The sequence below is a fragment of the Bufo bufo genome, chromosome 5 (assembly GCF_905171765.1).
Source record: "Bufo bufo chromosome 5, aBufBuf1.1, whole genome shotgun sequence".
Taxonomy (NCBI): Eukaryota; Metazoa; Chordata; class Amphibia; order Anura; family Bufonidae; genus Bufo; species Bufo bufo.
In genome coordinates, this window is record NC_053393.1 from 442,801,235 (window position 1) to 442,818,606 (window position 17,372).

The window sequence follows — 17,372 nt, forward strand, 5'->3', positions numbered from 1 at the left end:
TCTGGGAGGCTGTGGTTGCTGCTGCACGCAATGTTGATGGTGAACAGATCAAAACACTGACAGAATCCATGGATGGCAGGCTTTTGAGTGTCCTTGCAAAGAAAGGTGGCTATATTGGTCACTGATTTGTTTTTGTTTTGTTTTTGAATGTCAGAAATGTATATTTGTGAATGTTGAGATGTTATATTGGTTTCACTGGTAAAAATAAATAATTGAAATGGGTATATATTTGTTTTTTGTTAAGTTGCCTAATAATTATGCACAGTAATAGTCACCTGCACACACAGATATCCCCCTAAAATAGCTAAAACTAAAAACAAACTAAAAACTACTTCCAAAAATATTCAGCTTTGATATTAATGAGTTTTTTGGGTTCATTGAGAACATGGTTGTTGTTCAATAATAAAATGAATCCTCAAAAATACAACTTGCCTAATAATTCTGCACTCCCTGTATTTTCCCTTATAACCATGTTATAAGGGAAAAATAATACAATCTACAGAACACCTGACCCAAACCTGAACTTCAGTGAAGAAGTTCGGGTCTGGGTATCACATTCATTTTTTTATCACGCGCGTGCAAAACACATTGCACCCGCGCGATAAGAACTGAACAACGGAACGCAATCGCAGTCAAAACTGACTGCAATTGCGTACCTACTGGCGCGGGTTTGCCGCAATACACCCGGGACGCATCCTGAACAAATCCGTCACGCCCGTGTGAACCCAGCCTTAGGCCCCCTGCACACGAACGTGTGCGCCCTGTGGTCGTGGTGCGGCCCGCAATGCGGGCCACAATGCACGAGCACAGTCCGTGGGGCAGCCGCAGCGGATCCCGGACCCATTCACTTGAATGGGTCCGCGATCTGGCCGTTCCGCAAAAAGATAGGACATGTTCTATCTTTTTGCGGAACGGAAGTACGGGACGAAACCCCACGGAAGCACTCCGTAGTGCTTCCGTAGGGTTCCGTTCCGTACCATTCCGCATCTCCGGATTTGCGGACCCATTCAAGTTCATCCGTGATGCGGAATGCCCACGGAACGGCACCTGTGTATTGCGGATCCGCAAATGCGGTCCGCAATACGGAAACGGGAAGCACACGTTCGTGTGCAGGGGGCCTTAGAGTTCACCAGAGTGGGAGCAGACCAGTGTGGCCCCTGGCAAAAAAAAATAATCCACTAGCACCTTTCCGATGACTGCTCTATTAGGCCATACAGTAAGAGAATGATTAGATGGTACAACCCCTTTAAGAGTACCCCCCCCCCCCCACACACACACTTGATGCACACAGTTTACAGATTTTGAATTTGGTATTCAGCTGATTTCAATTTTAAAGCTGCTATTTCAGAAAATATTTACTGTGCTGTGTCATCTGAATGTTTCCGAGGAGCAGCTTAGACGGTACTGCCGAGCGGCACAAGAATTAATCAGCGTTAAACTGTGAACAAACAGCGGCAGTCGTGATATGTGAACTGCAGGATGCAAAGCACTTTTATGCGATGCCTGACTTGTAATGAAAAGCAGTATAAATGATGCAGGGGGAGAGCAAAATATATGCAAGAATAACCCGGAATAAGCGATTGAGAACTGTTGGGATTGATTTTTTTATTTTATTTCTATCACTGCTTGAACTTTTGGCTTCCCCGCCAGCTATACGGGTGGTATATGTTTTAAAATTGATATGTGAACGTCGAATTTTTATTGTCACCGTTTTCTGTTTGTATTGCTTTCAAACTATTCATTTATTTGTTCCTGAACTTTGGATGTCGTAAAAATGTCACCAACGTGGTTGAACATTAAGCACCTTCCCGTTTTGCTTTGGGCCGTTGGAATAAATGTAGACCAGGTGCTTGTCTTGTGGAATGAGTCCTTGATGTGCCCTGATAATGAGCTGGGGAGCGGAAGCTGTCAGCTTTCAGTCGCCCTGAAGAATGCAATTAGAACACATTTAAAGTCACCTAGGGACCACGTCCAGTGAATGCCATTTCTGCAAAGCAAGGGTGTCACTTATAAATCACTGGATGGTGGTAAATCAGGAAGGTCCTAATACTGGTATGAACGTTCTGGATTACCAGCAGTTTGAGCTAAAATCATTTTAGATTCGATTTTTCACAGGGTGGCACCTATTATATAATAATTCCATTACTGTAGCTGCCTCTTAATTTCTAAGGCCAGGAGTTCTCAATATTATGTCCTTTCCCCAGTGCAGGTCCTCGGGAGGTGGTGCATGACTATAATATACAGCCTCAAATGGCCTGGGTTACCTTTTGCCAAGCTGTTTTTTTTCAGTCTCTACTGTCAGCTTAGGGTGGGTTCACATCACGTTTTATGCCTCCGTTTGTCGTGTACGTTACAAAAAAAGATACAAAAACGCAGCGCACCACGTTCTTGTATCCTGCACAGTCCAGTAAAAAAAGTATACTTTTTTTACAATGGGAAACAAAACATACAATTTTTTTTTACAATGGAACTCTATGGTGAACGGATGCAACTGTGTGGCATCAGCCTGAGGCGTCCGTTTAACGAATGCATTTTTTTGTATATGTTAAATGGATGGCAAAACTGTGATGTGAACCCACCCTTTGTGCCAAACCAATTTGAACCAGTTGAGTGATATCTGACAGTTTTGTTGCTAGGGACACATTGCCTAGCAACTAGTGTGTCTCAGATTAAGGATCCATTCACATGTCCGCAAGTGTTTTGCGGATCCGCAAAACACGGACAGCGGCCATGTGCATTCCGCATTTTGCGGATCGCACATGACCAGCACTATGATAGAAATGCCTAGTCTTGTCTGTGGCTGCAGACAAGAATAGGACATACTCTATCTTTTTTGCGGGGCCGTGGAAGGGAAGTGCGGATGTGGACAGCACACGGTGTGCTGTCTGCATTTCTTGTGGCCCCATTGAAATGAATGGGTTCACACCCTTTCCGCAAAATTCCGGAATCGATATGGACCCATTCATGCGGACGTGTGAATGGACCCTAAGGACTCTATTGGCAGAATTTTTTTTTATTGTATGCTTTATTTTTGTTTTCTTCAGCTCCTTTATTTGACATTTAGATTGTATTTTGTTGACTTCCTGGAGGGACTGCAGTTCTCCACCGAGCTATTTCACTCTTTATTGAAGGAGAGAGATGCTTTCTAGTCTGGATCCTGAGATGACCGATGACATCAGCAGATAACTTTGCCCCCTCCTCCTGCTCTGTTTCTGCTGTCTACACTTTTTGGTGTGTGCCTTATCTGAGGCAGTACAATAGACCTGTCATCTTGTCATTAATCCTCCTCCTGATAGTGACAGTGAGCTCATTACTTTTCAGTTTTACTGTAAAATGAGACAGCACACATCAACCATTTCAATTAAATGGGCCTGAGCTGCAATACCAAGATGGAGCATCTTTACAGCTAGTCTAAATTAAAAATGTGCGTTTTGTGCTTACATCTCCAGTGCGGACCTGTGTGTCTCCCTGGTTCCAGACTAGAAACAAACCTTATGTACTCTTTTCCTGCAGCCTGTCCATTACATCTTAGTATTAGCGCCGACGGAGCAGGCAAAATTGCCTACTCGACATTTACATGCAGCTGTCCCCACCACTGTGTGGAGACAAGTGAGGGCCACTGCCATTGCTCCTCCGCTTACAGATTCATTGTTTCCGGGCAGCAGATTGACCTTATTACTGTGAGGGGGCATGTGATGTATACATGTGTGTAATGTATGTAGTGCAGTATTCAGCTCTGGAAGGGGTGGGAGGTCCGGTAGGTATGTGGGGATGGGAGATCCGGGAGGGGGGCCCATAATTTTTTTTGCTATGGGGCCCAGTCATTTCTAGCTACGCCCCTGATTGTTAAGATTGGGCGGGCACTGGAGTGATAGAGCGCCCTGCTGTAGGAGAAGCCGGCGGGAGATGAAAGGAGGAGGGGCCAGCTCCTGGTGGAGTCGGGCACACGGCGCAAGCATGGCGGTGGAGGATCTGACTGAAGCCTAAAGATCAGACATCAAGGTAAACCTGCAGAAGAAGGTGACAGCGCAGTATGTGATGTATACATGTGTGTAATGTATGTAGGGCAGTGTGTGATCATCGCATACTGCACTACATACATTACACACATGTATACATCACATGCCCCCTCACAGTAATAATGCCAAGATATGTGCCCTCTTCACAGACTTAATGCTCACACATGCCCCCTCACAGTAGTTATGCCCAGATATGTGCCCCCTCACAGTAATAATGCCAAGATATGTGCCCTCTTCACAGATGTAATGCTCACACATGCCCCCTCACAGTAGTTATGCCCAGATATGTGCCCTCTTCACAGTAGTTATGCCCAGATACAATATGTGCCCCCTCACAGTAGTTATGCCCAGATATGTGCCCTCCTCACAGTAGTTATGCCCTGATATGTGCCCTCCTCACAGTAGTTATGCCCTGATATGTGCCCTCCTCACAGTAGTTATGCCCTGATATGTGCCCCCTCACAGTAGTTATGCCCAGATATGTGCCCCCTCACAGTAGTTATGCCAGATATGTGCCCTCTTCACAGTAGTAATGCTCACTCGTGCCCCCTCACAGTAGTTATGCCCTGATATGTACCCTCATCACGGCTCACAGTAGTTATACCCTGATATGTGCCCTCCTCACAGTAGTTATACCCTGATATATGCCCTCCTCACAGTAGTTATGCCCAGATATGTGCCCCCTCACAGTAGTTATGCCAGATATGTGCCCTCTTCACAGTAGTAATGCTCACACGTGCCCCCTCATAGCGTTTGCATTTCTTTCTGGCAAAGCTACCTGGTTCCGGCCCGCGAAATTTATACCAAGTCTAGTGCGGCCCTCAGACGAAAAATGGTTGGGCACCACTGGTCTAGGCTATAAGAAGATTGCCAACACCCTGACACTGAGCTGCAGCATGGTGGCCAAGACCATACAGCGGTTTAATAAGACAGGTTCCACTCAGAACAGGCCTCGCCATGGTCAACCAAAGAAGTTGAGTGCACGTGCTCAGCGTCATATACAGAGGTTGTATGAGTGCTGCCAGCATTGCTGTGGGGGTTAATGGGGTGGGGAGTCAGCCTATCAGTTCTCAGACCAAATGCCGAACACTGTATCAAATTGGTCTGCATGGTTGTCGTCCCAGAAGGAAGCCTCTTCTAAAGATGATACACAAGAAAGCCCTCAAACAGTTTGCTGAAGACAAGCAGACTAAGGAGATGGATTACTGGAACTATGTCTTTTGGTCTGATGAGACCAAGATAAACTTATTTGGTTCAGATGGTGTCAAGCAGGTGTGGTGGTAAGGAGTACAAAGACAAGTGTGTCATGCCTACAGTCAAGCATGGTGGTGGGAGTGTCATGGTTTGGGGTTGCATGAGTGCTGCCGGCTGTGGGGAGCTCCAGTTCATTGAGGGAACCATGAATGCAAACATGTACTGTGACAAGTTGAAGCAGAGCATGATCCCTTCCCTTTGGAAACCGGACCACAGTGCATTATTCAAACATAATAACGACCCAAACACACCTCCAAGATGACCACTGCCTTGCTTAAGAAGCTGAGGGTAAAGTTGCTGGACTGGCCAAGCATGTCTCCAGACCTAAACCCTATTGAGCATCTGTGGGGCATCCTCAAACTCAACTTGGAGTAGCGCAAGGTTTCAAATATCCACCAGCTCTGTGATGTCGTCATGGGTGTGGAAGAGGATTCCAGTGGCAACCTGTGAAGCTCTCGTGAACTAGAAACATAGAAACATAGAATGTGTCGGCAGATAAGAACCATTTGGCCCATCTAGTCTGCCCAATATATCTGAATCCTATGAATAGTCCCTGGCCCTATCTTATATGAAGAGTTAAGGCAGTGCAGAAAAATAATGGTGGCTACACAAAATATTGACACTTTGGGCTCAATTTGGCGTGTACTAACCTTTGTTGCCAGCAGGGCCGGTTTTAGACAAAATGTGGCCCTGGGCAAAATCAAAAGAGGGGGCCCACATCTTGTAATAATGTGCTAAAAACACAGGCCGATGTCCGACACCCCCGCCGATCAGCTGTTTGAGGAGACGGTGCGTGCTGTTCACTGCTGCTGTCCCATAGACATACAGCAGCAGAGCAGGAAGAGAGAAGGGAGACGGCAGGTGCGCACAGCGTCTCCTCAAACAGCTGATCGTCGGGGGTGCTGGGTGTCAGACACCCGCCGATCTTTAGGATAGGTCATCAATATGAAAAACCCGGAAAACCTCTTAAAACTACCCCCAATACTGTGCCTGTTGTGCTCCCCCCATGTCCACAAACACTATACTATACTATACACCCAGACTGCCCTCTTTAGCAATGGTGCCCCCAATAGTGATAATACTCCCCAAGATAGCCCCCATTAGTAGCAATGCTCTCCATATTGCGTCAAATAATAATAACGCCCCTACAGTACTCTAGTAGTAATAATATATAACCATAATGCTCCCAGTGGCTCTAATGTCCCCCTGTAGTGCCCCCTACTAGTTCCAATATATAACGCTTCCCCCGCAAATCCGGAGATGTGGAAGGGATAATGTAGAGAGTGAAGTTACAACTCAGAGCGTGGTGCACAGTGATGTCACAGTACATGAATAATGCACAGTGATGTCACAATAGTGAGATAATGTAAAGAGTGAAGTTACAACTCAGACCGTGGTGCACAGTGATGTCACAGTACATGAATAATGCACAGTGATGTCACAATAGTGAGATAATGTACAGAGTGAAGTTACAACTCAGAGCGTGGTGCGCAGTGATGTCACAGTACATGAATAATGCACAGTGATGTCACAATAGTGAGATAATGTACAGAGTGAAGTTACAACTCAGAGCGTGGTGCACAGTGATGTCACAGTACATGAATAATGCACAGTGATGTCACAATAGTGAGATAATGTAAAGAGTGAAATTACAGTTCAGAGTGTGGTGCACAGTGATGTCACAGTACATGAATAATGCACAGTGATGTCACAATGGTGAGATAATGTAAAGAGTGAAGTTACAATTCAGAGTGTGGTGCACAGTGATGTCACAGTACATGAATAATGCACACATTGATGTCACAATGGTGTGATAATGTGCACTGTGAAGTTACGGCTCGGATTATGGTGCATAGTGATGCAGTATAGGGATAATGAACACAGTGATGTCACAGTACATGGATTGTGCACAAACTAATGCAATAATATAGGGTGTTGTTACAGCACAGAAATTATACAGGATGGCAATGTCACAGTGTAGTGATGATGTCCAGTGTGATATCACCGGAACGACAAACACAAAAAGGTATAATGCAGTAATGTTACTGTTCAGGAATAATGCAACAGTGAAGTGATAATACACACAGGGGTAACCATGCCACCCTAGTAATTTTTAGAATGGGGCTGCCTACAGTTTCAATGCTCCCATAGCCGTCCCTAACAGCACCTTATATGTGAGTGGAAATGGACCCCTTGACTTGTTGGGCGCCATAGCAGCTACCGTCCTGGTAGTTACGCCCATGCATGGAAATTCTGTGATATGTCGCCACATTTAATTATTTCTAGTGACAGGCTCATATATTGTTCTTCTAATATATTGGTTAACAATCTTTCTTTTTTCCTTTGCAAAGATTACTGTTCTTCTTCCAGGATAGTCAGGACGTCACCTTCTTAAAATGTATCCCTGCGGACATATATTGTAACTAAAGAATAGAAATACGAGTCTCATTACAAAACAGGAGTATTCATAAAGTGTGATTGTAGCCCCAGGGTGCCGAGGTGTGGTTTGGTTAATCATTCCTGTAGCTCCTTTCTTTATATCTGTGATTTTATCCTCTGAATCTGCTGTCAGGCCGAGTTTCCACTTGGGTGGCAAAGCTATAATATATGTGGACGTTTGACTAATATATCATTTGGTAACGCAGTGAGACGAGGACAAGTGAAGAGACTGCTGTTGTCCAAAGCAACCCGATTCTTTCTGATTAGATGTAATGCGAGATTACTGAGTGTTTTGAATAGTTAAAAGAATTTGACATATTTAAAGGGGGTTTTCAGGGAGTAGAATATTGATCCTCAGGATAGGTCATCAGTATTTAATTGGTGGGGGTCCGACTCCCACCACCCCTGCCAATTATCTGTTTAAAGAGGTGCTGGGGTGTCTTCTTAGATCAGTGATATCATGTTCATTAGTCACAGGCGTAGGGGCAGCTCAGTCCTATTAAAATGAATGGGCCTGGGCTGTCATGCCACAGCCTCTTTAAGCATCAGATCGGCGAGGAGCCGGTAGTTAGTCCTCATTAAAGGGGTTCTCCGGGCTCTCCTATATTGATGACCTATCCTCAGGATAGGTCATCAATATCACATCGGCGGGGGTCCGACACCCGGCACCCCTGCCGATCAGCTGTATGAGGAAACGGCGAGCGCAGTGTGCACGTGCCGTCTCCCATCTCTTTCTGCTCACTGCTGCTGTCTATGGCAAAGTACAGCAGCGAACAGGAAGAGATACAGAAGACGGCACATGCGCACTGTACTCGCCATCTCCTCATACAGCTGATCGGCAGGGGTGCCGGCTGTCGGACCCCCGCCGATGTGATATTGATGACCTATCCTAAGGATAGGGCATCAATATAGGAGAGCCCGGAGAACCCCTTTAATAAGATATTGATGATCTTTCCCGAGGATAGGTCATCAATGTTCTACTCCAGGAAAACACCTTTAACTATGGGTAAGGGCTTGTTCACACGACCGTTGCCCATACGTGCCTGTGCTGTAGACCGCAAATGCACGGGCACCGGCCGTGGGCCTGCCGCATGCAGATCACGACCCCATTCACTTGAATGGGATCCACAATCCGTCTGTTCCGCAAAAAGATAGAGCAAGTTCTATCTTTTTGCGGTGCAGAGGCACGGAACGGAACCCACGGAAGCACTCCGTAGTGCTTCTGTAGGGTTCCATTCCGTGGTACTGTTCCGTACCGCATCTCTGGATTTGCGGACCCATTCAAGTGAATGGGTCCGCATCCGTGATGCAGAATGCACACGGCTGGTGCCCCGTGTATTGCGGACCCGCCGTATGCGTGCCGCAATGTGGCAACTGTCGTCTGAACAAGCCCTAACTCTTACACTCTTCTTTTGCACATTTTATACATTTTCTTAAATACTTTTGTAATTGCATGTAATAAAAATATCTTTTATAGCTACTGAGTAGGGCTGCAGCTATCGACTATTTTTGTAATCGAGTATTCTATCGATTAATCCAACGGTTAATCGAGTGCTCTAATGACAAAAAACTAATTAAAAGAATGTTTTTCTTTATAAAAACTCATCAGCCCCCCCATGCCATCAGGTTCCCCCCTAGTGCTATCAGCTGCCCCCTCAGTGCCATCAGCTTCCACCCCAGTGCCATCAGCTTCCACCCCAGTGCCATCAGCTTCCCCCCCAGTGCCATCAGCTTCCCCCCCAGTGCCATCAGCTTTCCCTTCAGTGCCATCAGCTGCCCCCTCAGTGCCACCTGCTTGCCCCCCAGTGCCACCATCTCCCCCTTCTAGCCATGTCCCCAGGGCCAGTACTTAACTTTCTTGTAGGGGCGCCGCTCCACAGCTCCTCCATCTTCTTCTCTGCGCGCTGCACTGCCGCCTTGACGTCGCGTAGCGTCGGGTGCAGGATGTGTCAGGATACAGTGCAGTACGGGGCGGCGGATGACCACGGAGTGGTGAGTAATAGCAAGCGCTTCACTCCGGCTCTGTGGTCACATGACACAAACGAATCCTCGATGCAAAAAATTAGCATCAAGGATTTTTTCTGTCGAATTACTCGATTCAGTTCAATTCAGTTATTCAATTAAATCTATCTGTATAGCGCCACCTGTTGTTTGCTCTTTTTCTAATTTCTCTGCCCTGCTCACTGAGATGGAAGCACTTCTGAGTAACATTTTTTTTCTCAGGTGAGTTGAAATTTCAGGATTAAAAAATCATGGAAAACTACATTCTAAATTTACAGGTGTGAAAGAAAGTTTCCCTTTAAGTATTATGCTGTCAAAATTGTGTTTTTATAGTTTCCCTATTCTTAAAGGGGCAGGAGTGTGATATTGAGCATAAAAAAAAATATATCATGTCTCTTGTTCAAATCTAGCAGTAAACCAGCTTTTATGAAACAGTTTAGGTGTAAGGGATGGCATAATATATATTGGAGAAGGAAAGCAGCTTTAGGTCGGGTTCACCCCGGCATCTCCTGGTGTGGTATTTATTACAAGAGATGGATTTTTGTGGTGCACTGTCGATGTTTCCTCTATTACACTTTGTCATGACACAGCCTCTCAATGGAATCCCCGGTAACCCAAAACCAGTAAATTGTGAAGTGTTTATTTTTAATAACGCCTATACTTTCAAAAGGGAAATTGAATTTTTTTTATAGTTAAAAAGTGTGTGACTATAAAACATTCTGTTGGCACCCGGCTCATTTTCTGCTGGTGCGGAATATAGATGTGTGGAATTTGCATACATATTATTTATTCGGTAGATTGAACTAAAAGTTATTGTAGGTACAAACCAGGGGGAAAAATAGAAGCAGCGCTCTAAGGGCTCATGCACACGACCGTTGTTGTTCAGTATCTGAGAGTTTCCTCTTCCGTTCCGTTATTGCACAAAACATATCCGTATGGTTTCCGTATTTAATCAATTTTTTGCGGATCGTATACAGAAACAGTAACTTATTAATCACCAAACACATGAGCAATATGGGCTGGGCATAGCATTTCTACAGTATGGATCCGCAAAATACGGATGACATACGGATGTGTTCTGTGTGCGTTCTGTATTTTTTGAGGACCTATTGACTTGAATGGGGCCTCGGACCGTGACTTGCGGTCGATAATAGGACATGCACTACTTTTTTGCGGAATGGCCATGCGGACAAACGGAAACGGAATGCACACGGAGTAACTTCTGTATTTTCTACAGCCCCTTTGAAGTGAATGGTTCCGCATACGGTCCGCAAAAAAAACGGAACGGAAGCGGAAAGAAAATACGTTTGTGTGCATGAGCCCTAAGTAAGAGGTGCACATGATTGTTTCTACTGTCGGAATCAAAATAGTAGTAAAAACATTAAAAGCTACGGCAATTTCATGCATCAAATATCAGGCTTTTGTTGTTACTGTACTTCTACTGCTGTTTTATATGGGCTAGGACACCTTTATTTGCCTAGACAACTGTGTAGCATTAGTAAGTGGTTGAAATCTTTTTGCTCTGTTGACCCCATGTGAACTGTTGTCCTATTTTTGTTAACGCTATATATTTTTTGAGGACTATGCCAACCTTTGCAAAAAAAATTTTTTAACTCTTCCAATACATCTGCAAATAGTCTTCAAAAGGCAGATACTTGTGTCTCCATAGTAACTGACTACAAACAAGCTCTCTGTAGTCTGATCCTGCAGCTCCTTCAGCTGCAATAAGCCGGCACGGCCACTACACACTGGATAGAGCTATCTGCTTCTGGCTCGTCTACTTAGTTGGTGCAGGTGGCTGCCCGAAACAGCTTATATGTAGGGGCTCCGGATCTTGGAACCCCACTAATCTGATATTGATGTCCTCTCCTGAGGATAGGTAATCAATATCTACACACTGGAAATTTTATAGCCCACAGATTTACTTTAAGGCTAATTTCACACAAAGGGGCATAGCTGACGGTAGTTGTGCCGGTTATAAAGAGGCGCAGGCCACTCCATAACTTTGGTACATCCAACACCAGTTCTAAATGTAAGACAGCTTCCTTGCGGAACGCACGCGGCCGGTGCCCGCGTTTTGCGGATCCGCAATTTGCAGACCGCAAAACACTTACAGTCGTGTGAATGCACCCTTAGACCTTTTTCTACGCCTAAAACAGGCGTAAAAAATGATGAATGACACAGGCTTGCCGGCCCGTCCCTTTCCCCGCCCACACATCGCCCACAATTTTAGACCTGGCGTAAGCGGGGAAAGTTGCAGATAGAGGTGCACTAACTGTTGTGCCGCCATCTTCTCCTGATGGCACATTTCAGATTAGTAGATGACCCCCAAAGTGTTTAGTTCATGGAATATGCTCCGTTTGTTGGCCATGGTTCCTGGACTGAACTCTGCTCCTCTGACCCCAACTCACATCATCATATTGACTTAAGATGCTGTGAGTTCCTACCTGACGCAGGTCTAATGCCATGATTACAGTACAGTAGACCTGCAGTCAGGAACTGAGAGCATCATAAGTCATTGTGATGCTGTGAGTTGGGGTCAGAGGAGCAGTGTTCGGTCAGGGAAATGCAGATGGAGCGTGTTTCTCAGACCAAACATCTTCTGTGTAACTGGCCTTACTGTGTGAGTCACCTTAATTGTTTTGGGTGAATTAATATATTAATACTCTGGGAGCAATCAATGCAATGCTGAAGTATGGAACCCACACTAAGGTCAAATTTACTTTGGCTTTCTTGAAGTCAGAACACCAGCTTCCATTTGCAAGATCTTCTTTCTTATCCAAGGGCCATTTCAACTCTGATATTGGCATTTCATTGAGTTCACTACCTTATCTCCAAAAATATTTGTAAGTGCCCTATTTTTGCTAGTCACAGACAGGAAGCTAGATACTTCTGCTGTTATCTGTTCTTTAATGCTTTTCCTTTAAGAAACCTCAAAAAAGTTTCCAGTAGTGGAGAAGATGTGAATCCATGACAGTGCCATAAATTGCCTGTTAAAGATCTACTGGAAGTAGAAAAACAATAAATAGTCTGAAGCAGTTGTCCTTTTTCTCTTGATTGTAGCAGTAAAATATCTGCATATGAATAATAATGTGCACAAAGGAGACAGGGGATGACACTGAGGTAGTTTTATGGATTCTAAACCTTAAGCAAAACGAGGTTCTGCGAGACAGACTGTCTGCCTGTCCTTTATGTTACTGTCAGGGGTGGGTTGACACTACAAGACACCAAAGTGATTCATGGTCTCCTTTCGGTAATCTTCTTACCTCAAACATACATTATATGCTGTATTAATCTTCTACTTGATACAGGTCTCCTACGTTAGTCGTTAGAGTTTTTGTCTTTGGATATGTCAGTCTGTACAATACCCGTAATATCAGCGCTGGGTTAATTCATTCCAAGGCTGCACACAGTGACATGTATACCATTGTCACACGTGGATGTCCATCCTCCCTCATTCCCAATCTGGGGTGTCATCCTTAAAACATAGTGCCAGGACTATCGTATTTGAAGCATTGGAGACAGAGCTATCTGACTAGCGCCATATTTGTGGGTGTGATCATGAAAATAAAGAGGGCCATTATACAGATAGTTACTTGGTACGTTATTTGCATAAATTTGACCATGCGTTCATGTAAAAAGAAATACATTGAGCACATATAGAATGAATAATACCACCATGCTGTTTAGATGTATAATATACTATACAAAGACCAATGTTACCACCATACAGTAACCATATAGTGGTGGATGCCAGCACCACACAGGCACTCTGCAAACCATAGAAGTGACTATACAGTAAAATCCAGTAACTGACAGGTGATGTCTTCTCTGATCATCGTCTTGTCATGTCCAAACCCCTTTTAAAAGTGGGAAAAAGAGAAGGGGAATAATGCGACATTTATGTGTTACAAAAGATTCAGGAGCTTAAAGATTGTCCAGGGCTTTAAAATAATAAAATAACTAATATGCACCCCTTTAAGCTGCTGCAGTGCCACCGCGACTAGTGACTGGCTGCAGTGGTCATGCAGTGACCATATGATCAGCAGGCCAGAAGTAAGCAGGAAGCGGTAGTTTAAACGTTTATTTCAAAGCCCCCATAGTGTTTGAAAAAAATAAAATCCTTTTAAGTTTATTTTACTTGCTTATATTGCGCCAACATATTCCGCAGCGCTTTACAGACATTATCGTCACCCTGTCCCCAGTGGAGCTCACAGTCTAGATTCCCTACCAATTCTGTCTTTGGAGAGCCAGAGGAAACCGAAGTAATCGGAGGAAACCCATGCAAAGAAGGGACTGACATACAAGTTCCATGCAGATGTTGTCCTTGGTCAGATTTGAACCTAGGATCTGAGTGCTAACCACTGAAACCATTCAGTAAAAAAAAAAAAAATTAACACTTACCGGTAAGTATAATGGCCTTTGGGTGAACATGTTTTTTTTTTTTTACTAGATATCTTCTCTGCGGGTAGTGACTATATAAGTCACTTAAAATGTTTAAAAAGTATGCAGCAAGCTGTTAACTCTAGAGTTGTTGCGATACCAAATTTTTGATTCGGTTTCGATACCATGAAAAAGTATTGCGATACTCGATACCATTCGATACCACGCGAAAAAAATAAACAAAAAAAGCCACGTGCATTCCTCATTTTTAAAAATGGCGAATCGCGCAGTTTTTATTTTATTTTTTCTGTTCCGGCATTCACCACCTAGATTTTTTTTTTATATTTTAATAGTTTGGACTTTTCTGACGTGGCGATGTAATATGTTTATTTATATATTTTATATGTGAAATTGGGAAAAGGGGGGTGATTTATACTTCATATTTTAGTGTTTTTTTTTTTTTCACTTTTTATTTAATAACTATTTCCCCCCTTAGGGGCTAGAACCTGGGATCTTTCATCCCTTTTCCTATTCACCCTGATAGATCTCTATCAGGGTGAATAGGACTCCACACTGTCCCTGCTGCTCTGTGCTTTGTGCACACAGCATCAGGGATGTTACCATGGCAACCAGGGCTTCCTGGCTGCCATGGTAACCGATCGGAGCCCCAGGCTTACACAGCTGGGGCTCCGATCAGAAGCTGCCACTGCACCACCAATGAGGGGGAGTGGAGAGGTCCCTGTGGCCACTGCCACCAATGATTTTAATACTGGAGGGTTGAGAGGGGCCGGCGCACTGTGCCACCAATGATTTTAATGGGATGGGGGGATTGAGGGGGGGGGGCACACTGCACCACCAATGATTTTACCCCTTTATACAGGAGGCGGGTACTAGCAGATCAGCGGCAGTTAACTGCCGCTGATCGCAGCTCCCTGTCAGGGGCAGGGTGCCGGCAATGCGATTCTGCTGCCGGCACCCGCCTCCTGTATTGTGTTAAAGACTGACTCTTACTATCAGGCCACACAGAGCGGCGCCCAGCGATGTCTCAGCACTCACCATTTAGTCCTGGGCGCCGCTCCGTTCGCCCGCAGTGCCCCATTACTGTCTCCTCTCCTGCTCCACATGCTGCTGATTACTATCGGAGCGATGGGAGGAGACATCAGCTTCACTAGTGGGCGTTCCTTCTCCCTGGCTGTAGCGCTGTCCAATCGCAGCGCAGGGAAAAGGAACGCCCACTAGTGAAGCTGATGTCTCCTCCCATCGCTCCGATAGTAATCCTATCATTGGTGGCGCAGTGCGCCCGCCCCTCCTCCGCCCCTCTCTTCTCATTGCCGCCCCTCCTCCACCCCCTCTCTTCTCATTGCCGCCCCTCCTCCGCCCCTCTCTTCTCATTGGTGGCAGCGGCAGCAGCACAGGGGGAGGGAGGACAGCTTCCTTCTCCCCGTGCTGCTGAGAGAGAACATGAGCGCGCCGATAGCAGCGCGCTCATGTTCAGAGATACTAGACTGCGCAGAAGCGCAGCCCAGTATCGAAAAAACGGAAATCCCGGTATCGTATCGATACCGGGACAAAAGTATCGATTGGGTATCGAAATTTCGATACCCGCAACAACCCTAGTTAACTCTTTATCGCATCGTGATGTACTATTGCATCATGGTAAGCAAGTTGATCCCTTGAACAGTGATGGTGCATGCGCAGGAGCTATGCTGCGTCATCACATGCAAGTGCTGGCTGTATTATACAACTGTTCCCTCAAGCTAACAGCCGGGATTGAAGATTAGCTCTGATCCCAGCCACATAACCCCTAGGCTGACCACAGCATCTACATGGTTGGACAGAGAGAAGGGTTCACTTTTTCACCACTTTGTTCCCCTGTTTTTCACAATGTGATTGCAAGGTGCCAATGTTGTGCTATGGCAGCTGGGAGCCGGGATCTGCCGACTTACTACATCTAAAAGGGCCTAATAGGTTACCTGTCCGCAATATTCTGACAGGCATAATAAGCTGCAGTATATACAAGCTCTCTGATGGAACTAAAATGATAAGTAAAAAAAAAAAAAACATTAAATAAAGTTTACAAATATATAAAGAAAGGAATATAACAAAATAAGGGAAAAACACAAAAAACATTTGACTATTAAAATGGCTTTATTATATAAAATATAATATATATAATATATAAAAAGGAACACATCATTGTTATTGCCACGTCTGTAATGACCCAAACGTTAAAATCCTGTTACGATTGCTTTTTTATCATGTTATATACACAAACTCACAGAGAACAATGTTTTCAACAATGTAACCAATACTTATAGCAACACAAAAACAAATTGTTTTTATTTCGTGTTTAATTGTGCAAAACAGTAGCAAAACATAAAAATGATGGATTTGCTATTGCCACAATAGTACTAACTCGCAGAATAGAGTTAAGGTAATTTATACCACACCGTGGACGCTGTAAAATCTAAACGCAATCTACTGATAATTTATAATGAAGGTTTGATCTCATTAAAGTACAACTTTAAACAACCTCTTTAGAAAGTTATCTATACAAAGTCTCTCTATAATTCTTCACCTCTGCTGCCAACGAATACATATAATTTAGGCTTCATTTACTGACCAGTCATAAAAGCAGAGTTAGGAATTATGCTGATCAGTAAACAGGGTGAAAAATCGGATGAATTCCCCTTTCAAATTGCTGTCATTTATAATCCGCAGTGGAGCTGTGCGTGAGCATATGGATCTACTTGGAATAGATTTCATTGGGTCTTGAATCCACGGCACATGGTGAACAAAGCCAACGCTGTGAAACTCCAGGGGTTTGTAGACGTGCCCGTGTGGATGTATTCTGTCTGCAAAGTGCTGGGACATATACAGCATGCTATGACATTGAAAAGCATATGCTAAAATCCACATGGATATTTTACGCCATATGTAAATATGAGGTTTGGATGGATGTTTGGTGCTGCTATTGCATGTTTTTTCACCATGGCTTTTACAACCTGACAGCAGAACGGCATGGTTTTGCCTCTGTTATGTCAGTGAATTTGTACTCGGCAGCCCTTCAATTTTGTATCAGACTGTTCCCAATTGCAAAGAGAACAATTTTGATATTAATATTATATTTGAGAACCGCTCTTTTTTAAGGTGGGTCTGTCAATAGATAATGTTGCCCTTTGTAAGGGCGGAATATTACAGATACAGGTCTGTATTTCTGTTAGAAAAAAATGTCACAAAAAAACATAGTGCCGTCCAATTTTTTGATTGCTCCTA

At 44.4% G+C, this 17,372-nt stretch overlaps 1 protein-coding gene across 1 annotated transcript in view; it reads left to right on the forward strand.

The window, feature by feature from the left end:
- Window positions 1-17,372, forward strand: part of JAZF1 (JAZF zinc finger 1) — a 293,318-nt gene that overhangs the window by 103,596 nt on the left and 172,350 nt on the right. The window lies entirely within an intron of this gene.